This window comes from Scyliorhinus torazame, chromosome 22, assembly GCF_047496885.1.
Source record: "Scyliorhinus torazame isolate Kashiwa2021f chromosome 22, sScyTor2.1, whole genome shotgun sequence".
NCBI lineage: Eukaryota > Metazoa > Chordata > Chondrichthyes > Carcharhiniformes > Scyliorhinidae > Scyliorhinus > Scyliorhinus torazame.
Window position 1 is genome coordinate 23073359 of NC_092728.1, and position 18307 is coordinate 23091665.

An 18307-nucleotide genomic window follows, 5' to 3' on the forward strand; every position below is an offset into this window, starting at 1 on the left:
TGTCTCTCTCTGTCTGTCTTTCGCTGTCTGTCTCTCGTTGTCTATCTGTCTGTCTGTCTCTGTCTGCCTGTCTGTCTCTGTTGGTCTGTCTGCCTCTGTCTGTCTGTCTCTGTCTGTCTGTCTCTCTCTGTCTGTCTCTCGCTGTCTGTCTCTCGCTGTCTGCCTGTCTGTCTCTGTCTGCCTGTCTGTCTCTGTCGGTCTATCTGTCTCTGTCTGACTGTCTCTGTCAGTCTGTCTCTGTCCTCTGTGTCTCTCTCTGTCTCTCTCTCTCTGTCTGTCTCTGTCTCTCTCTCTCTCTATCTGTCTGTCTCTTTCTCTGCCTGTCTCTCTCTCACCGTCTGTCTCTCTCTCTCTTACTCTACCTGTCTCTTACTCTGTCTCTCGCTTACTCTGTCTCTCTCTCACTCTGTCTCTCTCTCACGCCCTGTCTCTCTCTCTCTCCCTCTCTCTGTCTCTCTCTCTCTCTCTTTTCCTCTCTCTGTCTGTCTCTGTCTCTGTGTCTCTCTGTCTGTCTCTCTCTCATCCTGTCTCTCACTCTCCCTCTCTCTCTCTATCTTCCTCTTTCTGTCTGTCTCTGTCTCTGTGTCTCTCTGTCTGTCTCTCTCACCGTGTCTCTCTCATAGTCTGTCTCTCTCTCTCTCTCTCACTCTCTCTCCCTCTCTCTGTCTGTCTCTGTCTCCCTCTCTCTGTCCCCCTCGCTCTGTCCCCCTCGCTCTGTCCCCCTCTCTCTGTCTCCCTCTCTCTGTCTCCCTCTCTCTGTCTCCCACTCCCTGTCTCCCTCTCCCTGTCTCCCTCTCTCTGTCTCCCACTCCCTGTCTCCCTCTCCCTGTCTCCCTCTCTCTGTCTCCCTCTCTCTCTGTCTCCCTCTCTCTGGCTCCCTCACTCTGGCTCCCTCACTCTGTCTCCCTCTCTCTGTCTCCCTCACTCTGTCTCCCTCTCTCTGTCTCCCTCTCTCTGTCTCCCTCTCTCTGTCTCCCTCACTCTGTCTCCCTCACTCTGTCTCCCTCGCTCTGCCCCCCTCTCTCTGTCCCCCTCTCTTTGTCCCCCTCTCTTTGTCCCCCTCTCTCTATCCCCCTTATCTGTCCCCCTTGCTCTGTCTCCCTCTCTGTCTCTCTCACTCTGTCTCTCTCACTCTGTCTCTCTCTCTCTGTCTCCCTCACTCTGCCTCCCTCTCTCTGTCTCCCTCTCTCACTCTCCCTCACTCACTCTCCCTCACTCTGCCTCCCTCTCTCTGTCTCCCTCTCTGTCTCCCTCTTTCTGTCTCCCTCACTCTGTCTCCCTCTCTCTGTCTCCCTCTCTCCCTCTCCCTCACTCTGTCTCCCTCGCTCTGGCTCCCTCGCTCTGTCTCCTTGCTCTGTCTCCCTTGCTCTGTCTCCCTTGCTCTGTCTCCCTCGCTCTGTCTCCCTCTCTCTGTCTCCCTCTCTCAGTCTCCCTCTCTCCGTCTCCCACTCTCTGTCTCCCTCTCTCTGTCTCCCTCTCTCTGTCTCCCACTCTCCGTCTCCCTCTCTCTGTCTCCCACTCTCTGTCTCCCTCTCTCTGTCTCCCTCTCTCTGTCTCCCTCTCTCTGTCTCCCTCTCTCTGTCTCCCTCACTCTGTCTCCCTCACTCTGTCTTCCTCTCTCTCCGTCTCCCTCTCTCTATCTCCCTCTCTCTGTCTCCCTCTCTCTATCTCCCTCTCTCTGTCTCCCTCTCTCTGTCTCCCTCTTGGACTCTGGTCTATCTCTGGTTCTCTCTTTTTCCATCTCTCACTCCCTCAGTCTTTATCTCTCATTCTCACTCAGGCTCTATCCCTCTCTTCCTCTCTCTCTCTCTCTTTGTCCCTCTCTTTCCCTCAGTCTCTCTCACACAGTCTCTCTCACTCGCGCCCCCAGCCTCTCTCGCACTCTCTCACCCTCAGGCTCTCTCTCGCTCTCTCCCTCCCTCTCTGTTTCATATAAACCATAAATACAAAACTGTTTTTCTAGATCGACTCTGCCCCTGCTAACCTTGAAAGACACTCGGAGGAAAGTTGCGCTCAGGAAGGAGTTCAGACCGCGTCCTGTCTCTGAGACCAAGGCAGTGAATTTAATCGTGTGAAATGTGTGCTGATTCATGCTGGGCCTGGCCATATTGTGACAGGCTCCTGTAGAAGGGCCCACGCTGCGTTGCCACCTGTCAATCCTCACTGTACCAGTGTGCCAAGACAGGCCTCGCGCAGCCCTGACACAGGGGTGATGGGTTTACTCCAGCCCGTGACACTACCCTCACCCCCAGAGGGACAACAGGCCCCTCACAATTATCACAGAACGTCAGGAGCCGGGTTACCACAGGCCTTGTGGGGGGAGAGGAGGGCGGAAGTGAGGAGAGGCCATGCATGAGGTGAGTGAGCAGAGGCCCCTCACAGGGGAGGGGGGAGGAGTGAGTAGAGGCCCTTCACAGGGCAGACCGGGAGTGAGTCAATACAAGTGAGTTACTCTCCGCAGGATTCCCAGCCTCTGACCTGCCCTGGTAGCCACAGTATTTATACGGCTGGGTCCAGTTCAGCTTCTGATCAATGGTAACCCCCACGATTTTGATAGGTGGGGATTCAGTGATGGTAATGCCATTGAATGTCATGGGAAGACCTTCTCTCTTGTTGGAGATGGTTAATTCCTGGCACTTGTGCGGGGGGAATGTAACTTGTCAGCCCGAGCCGGAATATTGTCCGGGTCTTGCTGCAGTTGGACATAGACTGCTTCAGTAGCTGAGGAATCGCAAATGGTGCTGAACATTGTGCAGTCATCCGCAAACATCCCCACGTCTGACCTTATGATGGAAGGGAGGTCATTGATGAAGCAGCTGAAGATGGTTGGGGCCTAGGACACTACCCTGAGGAACTCCTGCAGTGATGTCCTGGAGCTGAGATGATTGACCTCCAACCACCACATCCACCTTCCTTTGTGCCGGGTACGACTCCAACCAATGGAGAGTTTTCCCCCTGATTCCCATTGACTCCAGTTTAGCTGGGGCTCCTTGATGCCATACCCGGTCAAATGCTGTCTTGATGTCAAGGGCGGTCACTCTCACCTCACCTCTGGCATTCAGCTCTTTTCTCCATGTTTGAACCAAAGCTGTAATGAGGACAGGAGTTGAGTGACCCTGGCGGAACCCAAACTGAGCGTCCGCGAGCAGGTTATTGCTGAGTAAGTGCCACTTGATCGCACTGTTGATGACTCCTTCCATCACTGATGCAGGTGTTAGTAATTGGCTGGGTTTCACTTATCTGCTTCATGTGGATTGCGTACCGTGTCTCTAGTTAGCCATGGCTGTACTGGTGAAGATCTTGTTGAGAACACAAATGTTGATTTGTTCCGAATGATCAATTATAATCGTTAAATATTGACCATTGAGATCTATCGTCATATTACTTAATTTAAGTATCCTGATCTACTGCTTAGACTGCCCCACATACAGCTATATTTCACCAAATATAAATTTAAGAGCCCTGTTTCAGACTTAACCACATTACTTTCAAATTTAATAAGATATTCTTTCATCTCTATATTGCTGTATCCAAGTGCATCATCTGCAAAAATCACTAACTAACCCTGTCACATTTCCGAATGCTGCATTTAAAATGCACTCCCAGGACAGGTACAGCACGGGGTGAGATACAGAGTAAAGCTCCCTCTACACTGTCCCCATCAAACACTCTCAGGACAGGTACAGTACGGGGTGAGATACAGAGTAAAGCTCCCTCTACACTGTCCCCATCAAACACTCCCAGGATAGGTACAGCACGGGGTTTGATACAGAGTAAAGCTCCCTCTACACTGTCCCCATCAAACACTCCCAGGACAGGTACAGCACAGGGTTAGATACAGAGTAAAGCTCCCTCTACACTGTCCCCATCAAACACTCCCAGGACAGGTACAGCACGGAGTTAGATACGGAGTAAATCTCCCTCTACACTGTCCCCATCAAACACTCCCAGGACAGGTACAGCATGGAGTTAGATACGGAGTAAAGCTCCCTCTACACTGTCCCCATCAAACACTCCCAGGACAGGTACAGCACGGAGTTAGATACGGAGTAAAGCTCCCTCTACACTGTCCCCATCAAACACTCCCAGGACAGGTACAGCACAGGGTTAGATACAAAGTAAAGATCCCTCTACACTGTCCCCATCAAACACTCCCAGGACAGGTACAGCACGGGGTTAGATACAGAGTAAAGCTCCCTCTACACTGTCCCCATCAAACACTCCCAGGACAGGGACAGGACACATTTAGACAGTGCGGTGCTCCCTCAGCACTGACCCTCTGACAGTGCGGCGCTCCCTCAGCACTGACCCTCCGACAGTGCGGCATTCCCTCAGCACTAACCCTCTGACAGTGCGCTGCTCCCCCTGCACTGACCCTCCGACAGTGCGGCCCTCCCTCAGCACTGACCCTCCGACAGTGCAGCGCTCCCTCAGCACTGACCCTTCCGACAGTGCGGCACTCCCTCAGCACTGACCCTCCGACAGTGCAGCGCTCCCTCAGCACTGACCCTCCGACAGTGCGGCCCTCCCTCAGCACTGAACCCTCCCGACAGTGCGGCGCTCCCTCAGCACTGACCCTCCGACAGTGCGGCCCTCCCTCAGCACTGAACCCTCCCGACAGTGCGGCGCTCCCTCAGCACTGACCCTCCGACAGTGCGGTGCTCCCTCAGCACTGACCCTCCGACAGTGTGGCACTCCCTCAGCACTGACCCTCCGACAGTGCAGCGCTCCCTCAGCACTGACCCTCCGACAGTGCGGCACTCCCTCAGCACTGACCCTCCGACAGTGCAGCGCTCCCTCAGCACTGACCCTCCGACAGTGTTGCGCTCCCCCAGCACTGACCCTCTGACAGTGCGGTGCTCCCTGAGCACAAGCTCATGCGGCTTGGTCAGATTTTGACAGGTTTAGAACGTCTGAGGTTACATCTGTAGAAGAGTATAAAATGGAATTCAGCAGACTGTGCAGAAGGTTGCAGAAATTCTGCCTACAAATCCATCAGTCAGTGCTGGCGGTCAAGTTATTGGACTCTGCTAAAGTTACAAATCAAGATAGGCTTCTGGTTTTGACGAGAGTTACATTTGCAGAAAGACACACACCCTGTTAGAACAAACGTCAGAGGCTCCAAAAAACGTTGCTTCCCAGCAGCCTTCATGACACAAATGGGCCGATCGACGGTAAGACACACAATGGAAGACTCGATGTTAACGGGACGTTGAGGTGGGCTAGAAACAGGCGGCAAGCATCAATATGAAAGATGATTTCTGACTGAACATAACTAGAGCAGAAATATCATTGACAATTCTGGCTGGAAGAATGAATTGGGAAATTATGATGAGTATAGTCAGTCAGTGTTTTAGATTCAAAATTCCATTGTGCCGTAAACCAAGAGATGTAATAGGGTGTTTAAAACCAAACCCGAGATCAAAGAGGAGGAGGATAATAAACAAATACAGCACAGGAACAGGCCCTTCGGCCCTCCATATCCTATCGAGACCAACCGCCTGTATCCTTCGATACCCTGTCTGTTCATGTGCCTATCCAGATAACTCTTAAAGGTCACTAACGTATCTGTCTCAACCACCTCACTTGGCAATGCATTCCAGGCCACCACCACCCTCTGTGTGAAAAAAACTTTCCCCGCACATCTCCGCTGAACCTATCCCCCTCGCCTTGAACTTGTGTCCCCGTGCAACTATCATTTCCACCCTGGGAAAAAGCCTCTAACTATTCATCCTATCTATACCTCTCATAATTTTATAAACTTCTATCAGGTCGTCCCTCAGTCTCCAACTCTCTAGGGAGAACCATCCTAGTTTATTCAGTCTCTCCTCCTAGCTAATACCCTCCATACCAGGCGACATCCTGGTAAACCTTTTCTGTACTCTCTCCAAAGCCTCCACGTCCTTCTGGTAGTGCGGTTACCAGATGGCAGTATTCCAAATGTGGCCTAACCAACGTTTTATATAACTGTAACATAATTTTTGAGCTTTTATACTCGATACCCATCCTATGAAGGCAAGTCTGTCTATGCTTTCTTTACCACCATTTCTTTTTTTTTAAACATTCTATTAGGGTATTTGTAGTTTTTATAATAATAATAACAGCAACATAAACATGGTACATCAAACCTTTCCATCCCTATCACGCTCTTTGCACCCCAACAATGAAACAATAGTCTAACCCCCCCCCTTGATTTCTGCATCTGCTGACATTTTAATTTTCCCCGAGAAAGTTGACGAATGGTTGCCACCTCCAGGTGAACAGTAACATTGACCCTCTTACGGCAAACTTTATTTTCTCGAGACTGAGAAACCCAGCCATGCCGCTAACCCAGGTCTCTAATTTCGGGGGCTTCGAGTCCCTCCACATTAACAGTATCCGTCTCCGGGCTACCAAGGAGGCAAAGACCAAAACGTCAGCCTCTCTCGCCCCCTGGACTCCCGGCTCTTCTGACGCTCCAAAGATCGCCACCTCCGGACTCGGCACCACCCATGTTTTAAGTATCATGGACATCGCCTTAGCAAAACCCTGCCCAAACCCTCTAAGCTTCGGGCATGCCCAAAACATGTGGAAATGGTTTACTGGACCTCCTGCGCACCTCGCACACCTGTCCTCTACCCCAAAGAACTTGTTCATCCGGGCCACCGTCATGTGTGTATCAGGCTAAGCCTTGACACATGATGAGGATGTGTTAACCCTGCTTAAGGCATCCACCCACAGACCTGCCTCTATCTCTCCCCCTAGGTCCTCTTCCCACTTGCCCTTTAGTTCCTCTATCTGGGTTTCCTCTGACTACATAATTTCTTTGTGGATATCTGGGGCGAAATTCTCCCCCAACGGCGGGATGTCCGCCGACTGGCGCCAAAGACGGCGCCAATCAGACGGGCATCGCGCCGGCCCAAAGGTGCGGAATGCTCCGCATCTTTGGCGGCCTAGCCCCAACATTGAGGGGCTAGGCCGACGCCGGAGGGATTTCCACCCCGCCAGCTGGCGGAAATGGCGTTTGTTGCCCCGCCAGCTGGCGCGGAAATGCGGCGCATGCGCGGGAGCGTCAGCGGCCACTGTCAGTTTCCCGGCGCATGCGCGGGAGCGTCAGCGGCCGCTGTCAGTTTCCCGCACATGCGCAGTGGGGAGAGTCTCTTCCGCCTCCGCCATGGTGGAGGCCGTAGCGGAGGCGGAAGGGAAAGAGTGCCCCCACGGCACAGGCCCGCCCGCGGATCGGTGGGCCCCGATCGCAGGCCAGGCCACCGTGGGGGCACCCCCCGGGGTCAGATCGCCCCGCGCCCCCCCCCCCCCCGCAGGACCCCGGAGCCCACCCACGCCGCCTGGTCCCGCCGGTAAATACCAGGTTTGATTTACGCCGGCGGGACAGGCAATTTCTGGGCGGGACTTCGGCCCATCCGGGCCGGAGAATCCAGCGGGGGGTCCCGCCAACCGGCGCGGCCCGATTCCCGGCCCCGCCCAATCTCCGGTACCGGAGACTTCGGCGGGGGCGGGGGCGGGATTCACGGCGGCCAACGGCCATTCTCCGACCCGGCGGGGGGTCGGAGAATGACGCCCCTGATACCTTCCCCTCTCCCACCCATGTTCTGGAAGCTACCCTGTCTCTCCCCCCCACCTTTACCACCATTTCCATCTGTGGATCACCTCGTATTTGTCCAGGTAAAATTCCATCTGGCATTTCTCTGCCCAATTTTGCAGCCAGTCGATATCCTGTTGTACTCTCTGACAATCTTCATCATTATCCGTAATTCCTGCAATCTTAGTATCATCCGCAAATTTACTAATCTGACCCACTACATTTTCCTCCAAGTCATTTATATATATTACAAAGAGCAGAGATCCCAGTACAGATCCCTGCGGAACACCACCAGTTACAGACCGCCATTCGGAAAAACACCCTTCCACTGCTACCTTCTGTCTTCTGTGGCCAAGCCAGTTCTGAATCCATCCAGCTAGTTCACCCCTGACCCCATATGATTTAATCTTTCGCAGCAGCCTGCCATGAGGGACCTTATCAAATGCTTTATTAATAACCAAAGAGAAAGCATTGTCCCAGTAACGAGAAGTTCCAGTCCAGTGATGAATGTGCTGGTCGCAGAGTCCTTCAGTTATGCCGTATTAGACAGCTGGTGGACATCTGCAGTATGTGGAATGGACTGGTTGAGATGTCACCTGGACCCTCTAAGTGACAAAAGATCGGAACAAGGTGAAGGAAATTCCACGGGCGGGATTCTCCGTTTCTGAGACTATGGGCTGGATTCTCCATTTTGGAATCGCTGGCATGAAAACGGTGGTGTTTTACGCCAGGAAAATGGTGGTGTTTTTCACCTATTCCCCGTTTAGTTGGGGGCTAGCAGGGAGACAGCGTAAAGCTCCTAGCTCTAGCTGCCGATTTGGCCCTGAGCACCTGCCGTGCTCCACAACGGACTCAGCCTGCGTACCTGGATCGCTAAAGTAGTGTCCTCCTTTGACCGATTGCGTGCTCTCGGACCGCCCACCCACAGTGACCCCAGCCCCAGAATGAAGCCCCCCCCGATCGGCCCTCCCCCGACAATGGCGGCCCTGGACTGAGTCCGCAGCCGCCACGTGAGATTCCCGAACGGCTGGGACCATGAGAGTCCCACGCCGTCGGGAACTCGGCCGGCCGGGGACGGAGCGTCGCGGGGCGGGCCTCAGGCAATGGCCTGAGGCGGTGGATAATCGGCGTGGCGTACTCCTAGAGTACACCGCTTTCCAGGGGGCGGAGAATTCAAAAACCGCCGCCGCTCCCGATCTTACCGCCAAAACAGGTTCTCCGCCCCGTCGCCAAAGGCGATTTTGGCGTCGGGGAACGGAGAATCCAGCACCAGGTGTTGACGCCAATGCAGCGTCATCGGGAACTCGGGCCATGGAGGCGGAGAATCGCGGAGAATGCCGGGTTGGGCCCGCTAATGATATGCAAACTGTGTCTATTGTACATGCGTTCCGGAACGCATTGACACCTCTGTCAAGGTGCTGGAGCATTGCGATTTGGCTTTAAATCGGCGCTGGTTTTGCACAGTAGGCTAAGTAGCTGGCTTGTAATGCAGAACAAGGCCAGCAGCGCGGGTTCAATTCCCGTACTAGCCTCCCCGAACAGGTGCCAGAATGTGGCGACTAGGGGCTTTTTCACAGTAACTTCATTGAAGCCTAATTGTGACAATAGCGATTATTATTATATATTATTTCAGCATCTGAACCGATTCTCCGCCTTTCACGATTTTGACGTCGGCTAATGGAGAATCCCACCCCTCAGGTTTCAGATTTTGGGGTGATAATACCCTTAAATCACCGGAATCAGTCGTGATTTTTTTTAATGAATTGAGAGTACCTAATTTGTTTTTCCCATGTGGTAAACCACTGTTGCACCTCTATTAGGTGATGTATGGTAGGACCTGTACTACATGTACATTGGTAGTCCCTGCCTGCTGGCTCCACCCAGTAGGCAGAGTATAAATATGTGTGTCCTCCGTGCAGCAGCCATTTCGCCAGCTGCTGTGGGAGGCCACACATCTTAGTGCAATAAAGCCTCAGTTGTTCCCAACTCAAGTCTTTGTGCAATTGATCGTGCATCACCCAATGAAGGAGCAATTTGGTGGGGCCGATCCACCTAGCCTGCACATCTTTGGGTTGTGGGATGAGACCCATGCAGACAAGGGGAGAATGTGCAAACTCCACATGAACAGTGATCCGGGGCCAGGATTGAACCCGGGCCCTCGCCGCCGTGAGGCAGCAGTGTTATCCACTGCGCCACCCTGCTGCCCTAAGAGTAGTGATTCTTTGTAAAATCGCTGGAAGAAACCCATTTTATTAGTCCGGATGTCATATCCAGCCAAATCCAATGAAGGGCAGCACTGCTGCCTCACTGTGCCAGGGACCTGGGTTCGATTCTGATGACTGACTGTCTGCATGGAGTTTGCACGTTCTCCCCGTGTCTGCATGGGTTTCCTCCAGGTGCTCCGGTTTCCTCCCACAGTCCAAAGATGTGCAGGTTAGCTGGATTGGCCATGGTAAAAATTGCCACTTAGTTTCCAAAGGTTAGGTGGGGTTATGGGGATAGGGCAGGGGAGTGTTGTTAGGTAGGGTGCTCTTTCAGAGGGTCGGTGCCGACTCGATGGACTAAATGGCACTGTAGGGATTTATGATTCTAAGAAAGCACACGTGAAACTCGACATGGAAAGCGAACATGGCCATCAAATTTAATAAAAACTGTGGACTTACAGTGTACACAATCTGGACACCATTGTATTCTGATAATGAATCCACATTTTTCTTGTAAAGAAATTAAGGAGGTACTGTTAGCGTCAGAGAATGGGAGTCCAGAGGACAAGTTGATTGTGTTGAAGTTGCATCAGTTTGTCCATGTGCCTTCCCAAAGATTACAAATTTTGCTCAGAGTTGCGGGTATAAGAGATGAAGAATACACCAAACTTATAGAACAGATAAGTGATAGATGCGATCTATGCAAGAATATAGAAGAACACCATCACTACCCATAGTGAGTTTGCCCTTAAGAGACAGATTATAATGAAGGTGTGGCCATGGATCTTAAGGTGTGTGATGAAGTAAATAACATTTTCATTTAACACTTTGGAGACTTGACAACGAGGTTTAATCAGTCGACGATTATATGTAGTAAAGAGAAGAAAGTATTTGTGGAACAGATAATGGAAGACTGGATAGGGACCGGACTGGGGCCAACACCAAAGTTCCTCACTATAATGAGGGGGCAATTTGCTAACTCTGTATTTTGCTGTTTGTGTGAGAACTTGAATATAATAGTTATCAATACAGCTGCAGAAGGCCCATTTACTAACGGGGTGTGCGAGAGAAATCATGCTATGATAGGTGAAATGCTTCATAAAATTCTAGCAGATAGGCCAAATTGTAAATTAACTTCGGCTTTAGCATGGGCCATCCCCGCGAGGAATCTGCTACAGATGGTAGGGGGCTACAGCCCATAGCAGTTGGTTTTGGGGAGAAATCCCCAAATTCCTTCAGTCATGAATGATCATCCTCCAGCTTGGGAGAGGACTACGATTAGCTCTGTCTTTTCTGAGCATTTAAATGCACTGCATGTGGACAGAAGAGCATTCCTTAAAGCAGAAATCGCAAAGAATTTGGAGAGCTTTGAGACACAGTGAACGGCCATTGGAAACTATTGTCAAACAGGGAAACATGGCATACTACAAAAGAGATGGAGTTAATGAGTGCAAAGGTCCAGGGATGGTTACAGGTACAGATTATAAAACAATTTTGCAACAGGGAAAGCAGACTGTTTGGGCACACTTGTCAAGATTAGTGGGCACAGATTACAAGTTTGCAGATTCAAAAAGGGTTATTGAACGTGCTGAGGTTCCAGGTACTTCTCATACAAATATGTTACGGGATTATGAGGGCCACATCGCGGAAATTGGCTGGATCTGAAGGGGGACATAGTATTCTGCTGAATCGGACAAGGCTATTTGTCCCACAACACAACTGCCAAAGGTTGGCATTAAAGTGACAGACTTGCCACAAGGGGCCAGTCAGTGGAAAGATGCAACTTGGGTTGGGAGAGCAGGGAAGGCTACTGGAAAATATAAAAACTGGTTGAATGTACAAGGGCAGCATGTTAGCATAGTGTTTAGCACTATAGCTTCACAGCGCCAGGGTCCCAGATTCCCGGCTTGGGTCACTGTCTATGCGGAGTCTGCACGTTCTCCCCGTGTCTGCGTGGGTTTCCTTTGGGTGCTCCGGTTTCCTCCCACACGTCCCGAAAGACGTGCTTGTTAGGTGAATTGGACATTCTGAATTCTCCCTCCGTGTACCCGAACAGGCGCCGGAATGTGGGGACTAGGGGATTTTCACAGTAACATCATTGCAGTGTTAATGTAAGCATACTTGTGACAATAAAGATTATTATAAAAGATAAAGGGAAGGAGGTTAGGCACAGAAACGTAATGTCAGTTCGGACAGTAGGTCTGGCAGTAGGAAGAGATCAAGAACTGTTGACAGAACATCTCACAATAGGAAGGGGAGATCAAGCAATAGCAGTCTGGAACAATATATAAGGCAGGATAGATAGCACAGCTTAACAAAGTCAAGAAATATGGTACAAACTTGGAACGCTACAAGGAGCAGAAGCCCGTATGATCGAGAGGTCTTAGTGACTTCCAACAAATTAAATGATAAATGGATAAAAACTGCAAAATTGGAAAGAATTTGGGGTGTACACAGAGATCCCAGATAGGGGGCGAGTTCCACCTCCTAGATGGAAATGCACAGAAAAATGCTTTCTGATGGAAAATAGAAGGCCAAAGCCAGGCTGAGGGTATGTGGTTTTGAAGAAAACTTGGGTGACCAAAATGTTAGGGTAGATTCACCAACAACAGGAAAGGTTATTTTGAAAATCTTCTTGGTTCCGTTAGCCACAAACGCTTGGGAATGCAAGACGATGGATATAAAATTTCTCACAAGGACATCAGCTTCAAAGAGAATTTTTTCGTTGGCCTCCAAGGGAGGCGCCAAACACAAAATACTCTGGGAGTTAAATAAATGTGGATACGGGTTGAATGACCCCTCCAGAGATTGGTATTTCTCCCTGTAATTAGTTTGTTAAAGTTGGAAGTTCGGTTGAAAGCAGATCCTGCCATGTTTTATTTGCACCAAGGAGGGAAACTTCGGGCATCTTCATGATGCATGTAGATGATTTTTTTTTGTGGGGTTGGAGTAACCAATTTGGAAGTGCTGTTATTAACGGGCTTATTGTTAGGATCCCAGACGAGAACCCAACAATTTGTAATCTGTAAAGCTGCGAGGAAAGCATACTTCACCACAGGGTTGATAACCTGCCCAAATGTTGGGCTGAATTCTCCGCAGGCCCACACCAAAATCGCATTTGGTGCGGGGGTGGAGAATCAACTTGCACGCCGAAATCGGGCCCGGTGTGGTCCGGCGATTCTCCGGGACAAGAGAATCCGCACGGCTGGGGGGCCATTGCCAGAGGCCCGCCCAGCGATCCTCCGCTCCCAACTGGCCGAGTTCCCGATGGCGTGGTTCTGATCATCTGTCGCCGTTCAGAAACATCACATGGCGGCTGCGGACTCAGTCTGCGGGCTAACTGGTGGTGGTGGGGGGGGGGGTGTCCGGGGGGAACTTATGGGCGGGCCGGTCAAATCTCAGGGCGCACGGCCGATCGGGGGGCCCTACGTTTTCCAGCTGCCTCCGCGGGCCCCGTCTGCCATGCCGCTCGGCGTTTCCGCTGGAGGTCGCAACCATGCGCATGCACAGACTCGAAACCGGAAGTGCGGGGGCCCATATCTGCAGCCAAAGCTGCGTGAATTATGGGCAGCACGGTAGCATTGTGGATAGCACAATTGCTTCACAGCTCCAGGGTCCCAGGTTCGATTCCGGCTTGGGTCACTGTCTGTACGGAGTCTGCACGTTCTCCCCGTGTGTACGTGGCTTTCCTCCGGGTGATCCGGTTTCCTCCCACAGTCCAAAGATGTGCAGGTTAGGTGGATTGGCCATGATAAATTGCCCTTAGTGTCCAAAATTGCCCTTAGTGTTGGGTGGGGTTTCTGGGTTGTGGGGATAGGGTGGAGGTGTTGACCTTGGGTAGGGTGCTCTTTCCAAGAGCCAGTGCAGACTCGATGGGCCGAATGGCCTCCTTCTGCACTGTAAATTCTATGATAATCTATGATGAATCATTCCGGGTCCCTGCTAGCCCCCTGAAGGTGAGTGAATTGGCTTATCTTTTTGGGAGGAAACTGAGGACTTCAGCGCCAGCGTTTTTACGCCGGGGTGGGGACATATTCCCATTTTGAGAGACTCCAGCAGAGTATCTTTTGTGTTGCAACTAACTTTGATTTAAACACAGAATCAATCACATTAGCAACAAAGTAACAGCTTTATAGTCTTTTAAAATAAATTTAACCCAATTATTTTTTTCCCAATTGAGGGCCAATTCACCCCCCCCCCCCCCCCTGCACATCTTTGTGTTGTGGGGGTGAAACCCACGCAGACAGGGGGAGAACGTGCAAACTCCACATGGACAGTGACCTGGGGCCGGGATCGAACCCGGGTCCCCGGTGCGCGGAGGCAGCAGTGCTAACCACTGCGCCACCATGCCACCCCGTAACAGCTTTATAGTTAACAGTCAAAACAGTTCTTTGGTAAAAGGAAAAAGCTTTAACTTATTCCCTACACCTGCAACTAGATATATATTCAAATTAAGCAAACCAATATAGTTCAAAGACCACTTATAAAGGCTTACTTGCTTTGCTCTGTGCACAGATCTTGGAGAGAACGTTTCAGGAGCCAGGCTGGCACGGTGAATGAAAATGATTGAAAATCGCTTATTGTCACAAGTAAGCTTCAAATGAAGTTACTGTGAAAAGCCCCTAGTCGCCACATTCCGGCGCCTGTTCGGGGAGGCTGGTACGGCAATTGCCCCTTAATTGAAAAAAAAAAATTGGTTACTCTTAAATTTTAAAAAACCTTTCAGGAGCCAGTTGAAACCCTGTCTTGTCAGCCTAAAAACCTATGGAAAACTGCAAAATTACAGATGGAACTGACTCCATCCCTTAATTGCATCATAAGGCATTATTCAGTCTCCTCCCATGTAGATGTCCCATATTCTGTTAATCCGAGATTAAGCACCAACCCTCATAAATTATCTACACTCCAGGGACCCTCCAAAATCAAAACAAGTTCCATTAGCCATCTATCTGTGAACAAGTAAATGGTAAAAATAACCCTTTACGACCGCTTAATCACAGCTTTAGCAGCCATCCTGCCTGTATGTATCTTAAACCAGGGTTTTTAACGACATTACTGAAACAGTTTCCAACATTCATCACAGATCGGAGTTCAAGTCAGGCCTCTGACACATTCAAATTCATTACGTTAGAATTCGGGCAGAGTGGTCCGCATGTCACCCTACATCAGCAGCCTAACTTGGAGAATATTGACCCTGTAGCAATTGCCCGTGGTATGGGCTCACAAGAGGATACGGCATCTTCTAACATGGAAAAAGAGGAATTCTGATCGGGCAGCTGAATCGGTTAGCGAGACAAACACGACCGGGTGCCAGTTTTGATGTTTTCGAAGGAAGCACTAACGTGAACGATTCCATGGTTGAAGAAATTGTTTGCGCGAACAAAACATTGGCAAAATTAAAATTAGAGAATTGTGTTTTGAAATTCCCATCTTCAGGCGATTTTAGACAACTGAAATGTATTGTTTATGCTGACGCATCCTATGCTGATCCCTGTGATGGCTTTCCGAGTGTGGGTGGATAATTTTTCTCCGGCGGGGGGGGGGGGGGGGGGGGCGGAGAAAGGTAAACGTTGCCCTTTGGTTTGGGAAACTAAAAAAATACGAAAAGTGGTTAAAAGTCCATTGGCAGCGGAGACACTGGCCCTAGTGGAGGCGGTAGAGGTGGCATTTTTTATATAGAAATTTTAAACAGAACAGGGCATTCAGGAACTGCCCCTCTAGTGTCACGCAGACATTTTTTAAGTCTCTTTGAGAGAATGTTCACTCTACGAAAATCGTCAATGAAAAGAGACAACGAATTGATATAGCGAGTCTAAAACAGTTGTGGGAGCACAGGGAGATTGATAAGATCAAGTGGGCTGACAGCAGTTACCAATTATCTGATATCTGACGAAAAGAGGGGCCAACTCGAAGGTATTAGAAATGATTTAATGGGGCTTCTGGTGGCGACCGTGTTGTAGAGGGCCGCGAACTTGGTGGCTCCAGCGCGGGGAAGTGGCTTTCAATCCAGTAACCTCGATCGGATGGCCAAACGAGGCTGGAATTTTTTTCAACCTAAAGGAAGATAGCAACTATCTCGGTTCTCACCCTCCCAAGATTAATAGGGGGAGAAAAGGCAGCTGCAAGCAGACTGCGAGGCCTTGGAGAGCGCCGTTGAACGTACAATGACGGCGGACTCTGAGTCGGCGCTTTCGGTCCAATGGTCCACTGCTAACCTGGTGGGCTTCCTGTTGCTCGTTTTAGCCTTAGTTTAATTGCTCTTGTTCTATCACCTTTGCTCTTGAGTCGCCAGGTATCTTTCTGATACCGCCACGTGGTTCAAGTCCGAGTAATGATCAATAATCCAATACACCGCTTAGTAAGAGTTAAATCAACGTACATTTATTATATACAGTAATCAATACTTATACATTAATTCTACTTCTAAGCTACTTCCTACAACTAACAGGCCAATACTTAACTTTGGAAATGGCCCACCAGGTCAGGGAAACGAATGGCCTTTCATATGGGTTCTGAGCCTGCGGGATTCAAAGCTGGTACAGGTCGATAGCCAGGAGCGCCTATCTCGTAGCGAGCGTTGAAGTAAGACTTACGATTTCAGTGGCTGTTGCAGAAGGTCAGCAGAAGGGTCTCAAAGGGTGCGGGAGGATGGAGAGAGGGTCGATTTGAACTTGGACTCTATTCTTATAGTCCCCAGGGGCTTCCCGCCTTTCGGGGCGGACCCTGACCCTGAGATGGGCCAGACAGATGAAGAAGAGTACATGGGAGGGGTCTACCCAGATTGGGGCACAGAGCTGGCTGAGGATCTGGACGGATTCAATAAGGTTAAGGCACGTTCCTGCATAAAGAAGGCGTAAACTTCGGCGTCCTGTATTGGCTTGTTTATGGATCACATTTTGGAATCAGGAGCATTATAGGGACACTCCAGAGGAAGCAAACAAGTTTTACCTGACCAGGGGATCAAGTGTTTGTAAATATATTTGACTGGGTTTGAATTGTGTTGTTGATATTGTTGATAGGTGGTTGTTTCTTCGTCTTTCTCTCTTTCTCTATTATTCTCCTCCCTGTTTTATTTTTAATGTTGGGAGTTATTTGCTCTGGGTGTTGGGGAACATGTGGAGGGTGGGAGTGTGTTTATGATGATTGGGGTGTGGGTGATGTGGTGGGACACGGGAGGCCAGCATTCTAGCAGGAAAGCTAGTAAGCAGAAGAGATGTGGGGGACGAGATGGAAAGAAGAGGGTATGGTTTTAATTATTTTCTTTCTTTGGTGTAGATTGGAGGGTAGGGAGGAGAGCCTGGGAGGGCTATGTTAAAAATGCCGTTTGGGCGCAGAGGTATAAGCGTCGATGGCGATGGACACCTTATCGAGGCCTTTTGGGTGTGAAATGACAACCAGAGGTAATTGGCTTAAACAGAAATATGGTTGATTTAAGATTGGGGGGGTGCTCGATTGGTGAGTTGGAACCTGTCGGGACTAAATGGACCTGTTAAGAGACCGCACGTGTTCACGCATTTGAAGAACCTAAAGGTATTCCTACAGGAGACTCACTTAAAAGTAGTAGATGAGATGAGACTAAGAAAGGGATGGGTTGGTCAAGTCTTCCATTAGGGGATTTACATGAAGACGAGAGGGGTGGCTGCGTTGATCAGCAAGAAGGTGGCTTTCACAGTGAGAAAGTTCGTGTCCGATCTGGGCGACAGATTTGTATTGGGTTGGAGGGTTCCCGGTGGCGCTGGGCAACATCTACGCCCTGAACTGGGATGTTGTGGATTTCATGAGGTGGGTTCTGGCGTTGATCCCAGATTTGGGTGCTCATAGATTGATTCTCGGGGGGACTTTAACACAGTGCTAGTCCCGGGGCTGGACCAATCATGCTCTACACCCGGGAAGATATTGGCGATAGCTAGGGAGCTGCCGAGAGTTTACGCAGCTTATGGGGGACATGGAACCGTGGGGCTTTGAGAGACCTAGGTCGAGGGAGTTTTCCTTCTTTTCCCATGTCCATAAGGACTATTCACAGATCCATTTTTGTTATGGATAAGATATTGATGACATGTGTGGCTGGGCAGAATACCCGGCGATTGTGATGTTGAATCTTTAAAAAAAAATATTTCTTCATTCTCCTCCATTTTTGCATTTTCTCCCAAATTTACACCCACCAAAAATAAACAACAATCAGTAAGATAGCTCTCCCACCAAACCCAAAACATTAGCCCGCATGTTCACATAAACAAATGACAAAAAGGAATCAGGAATCACCCATAGCCACCATTAACATCCATCGCCCCCCTCCCCCCAACCCTCCCACCCCCCCCCCCCAACTAATGTTTGATGTTATCCAGTTCTTGAAAGTGCATCATGAATAATGCCCATGAATTGTAGAACCCGTCCATCCTTCCCCTCAGTTCAAACTTAACCTTCTCAAGAGTCAAGAATTCCAACAGGTCCCCCCGCCACGCCAGGGCACTGGGTGGAGAGGCTGCTCTCCATCCCAGCAGGATCCGCCTTCGGGCGATTAACG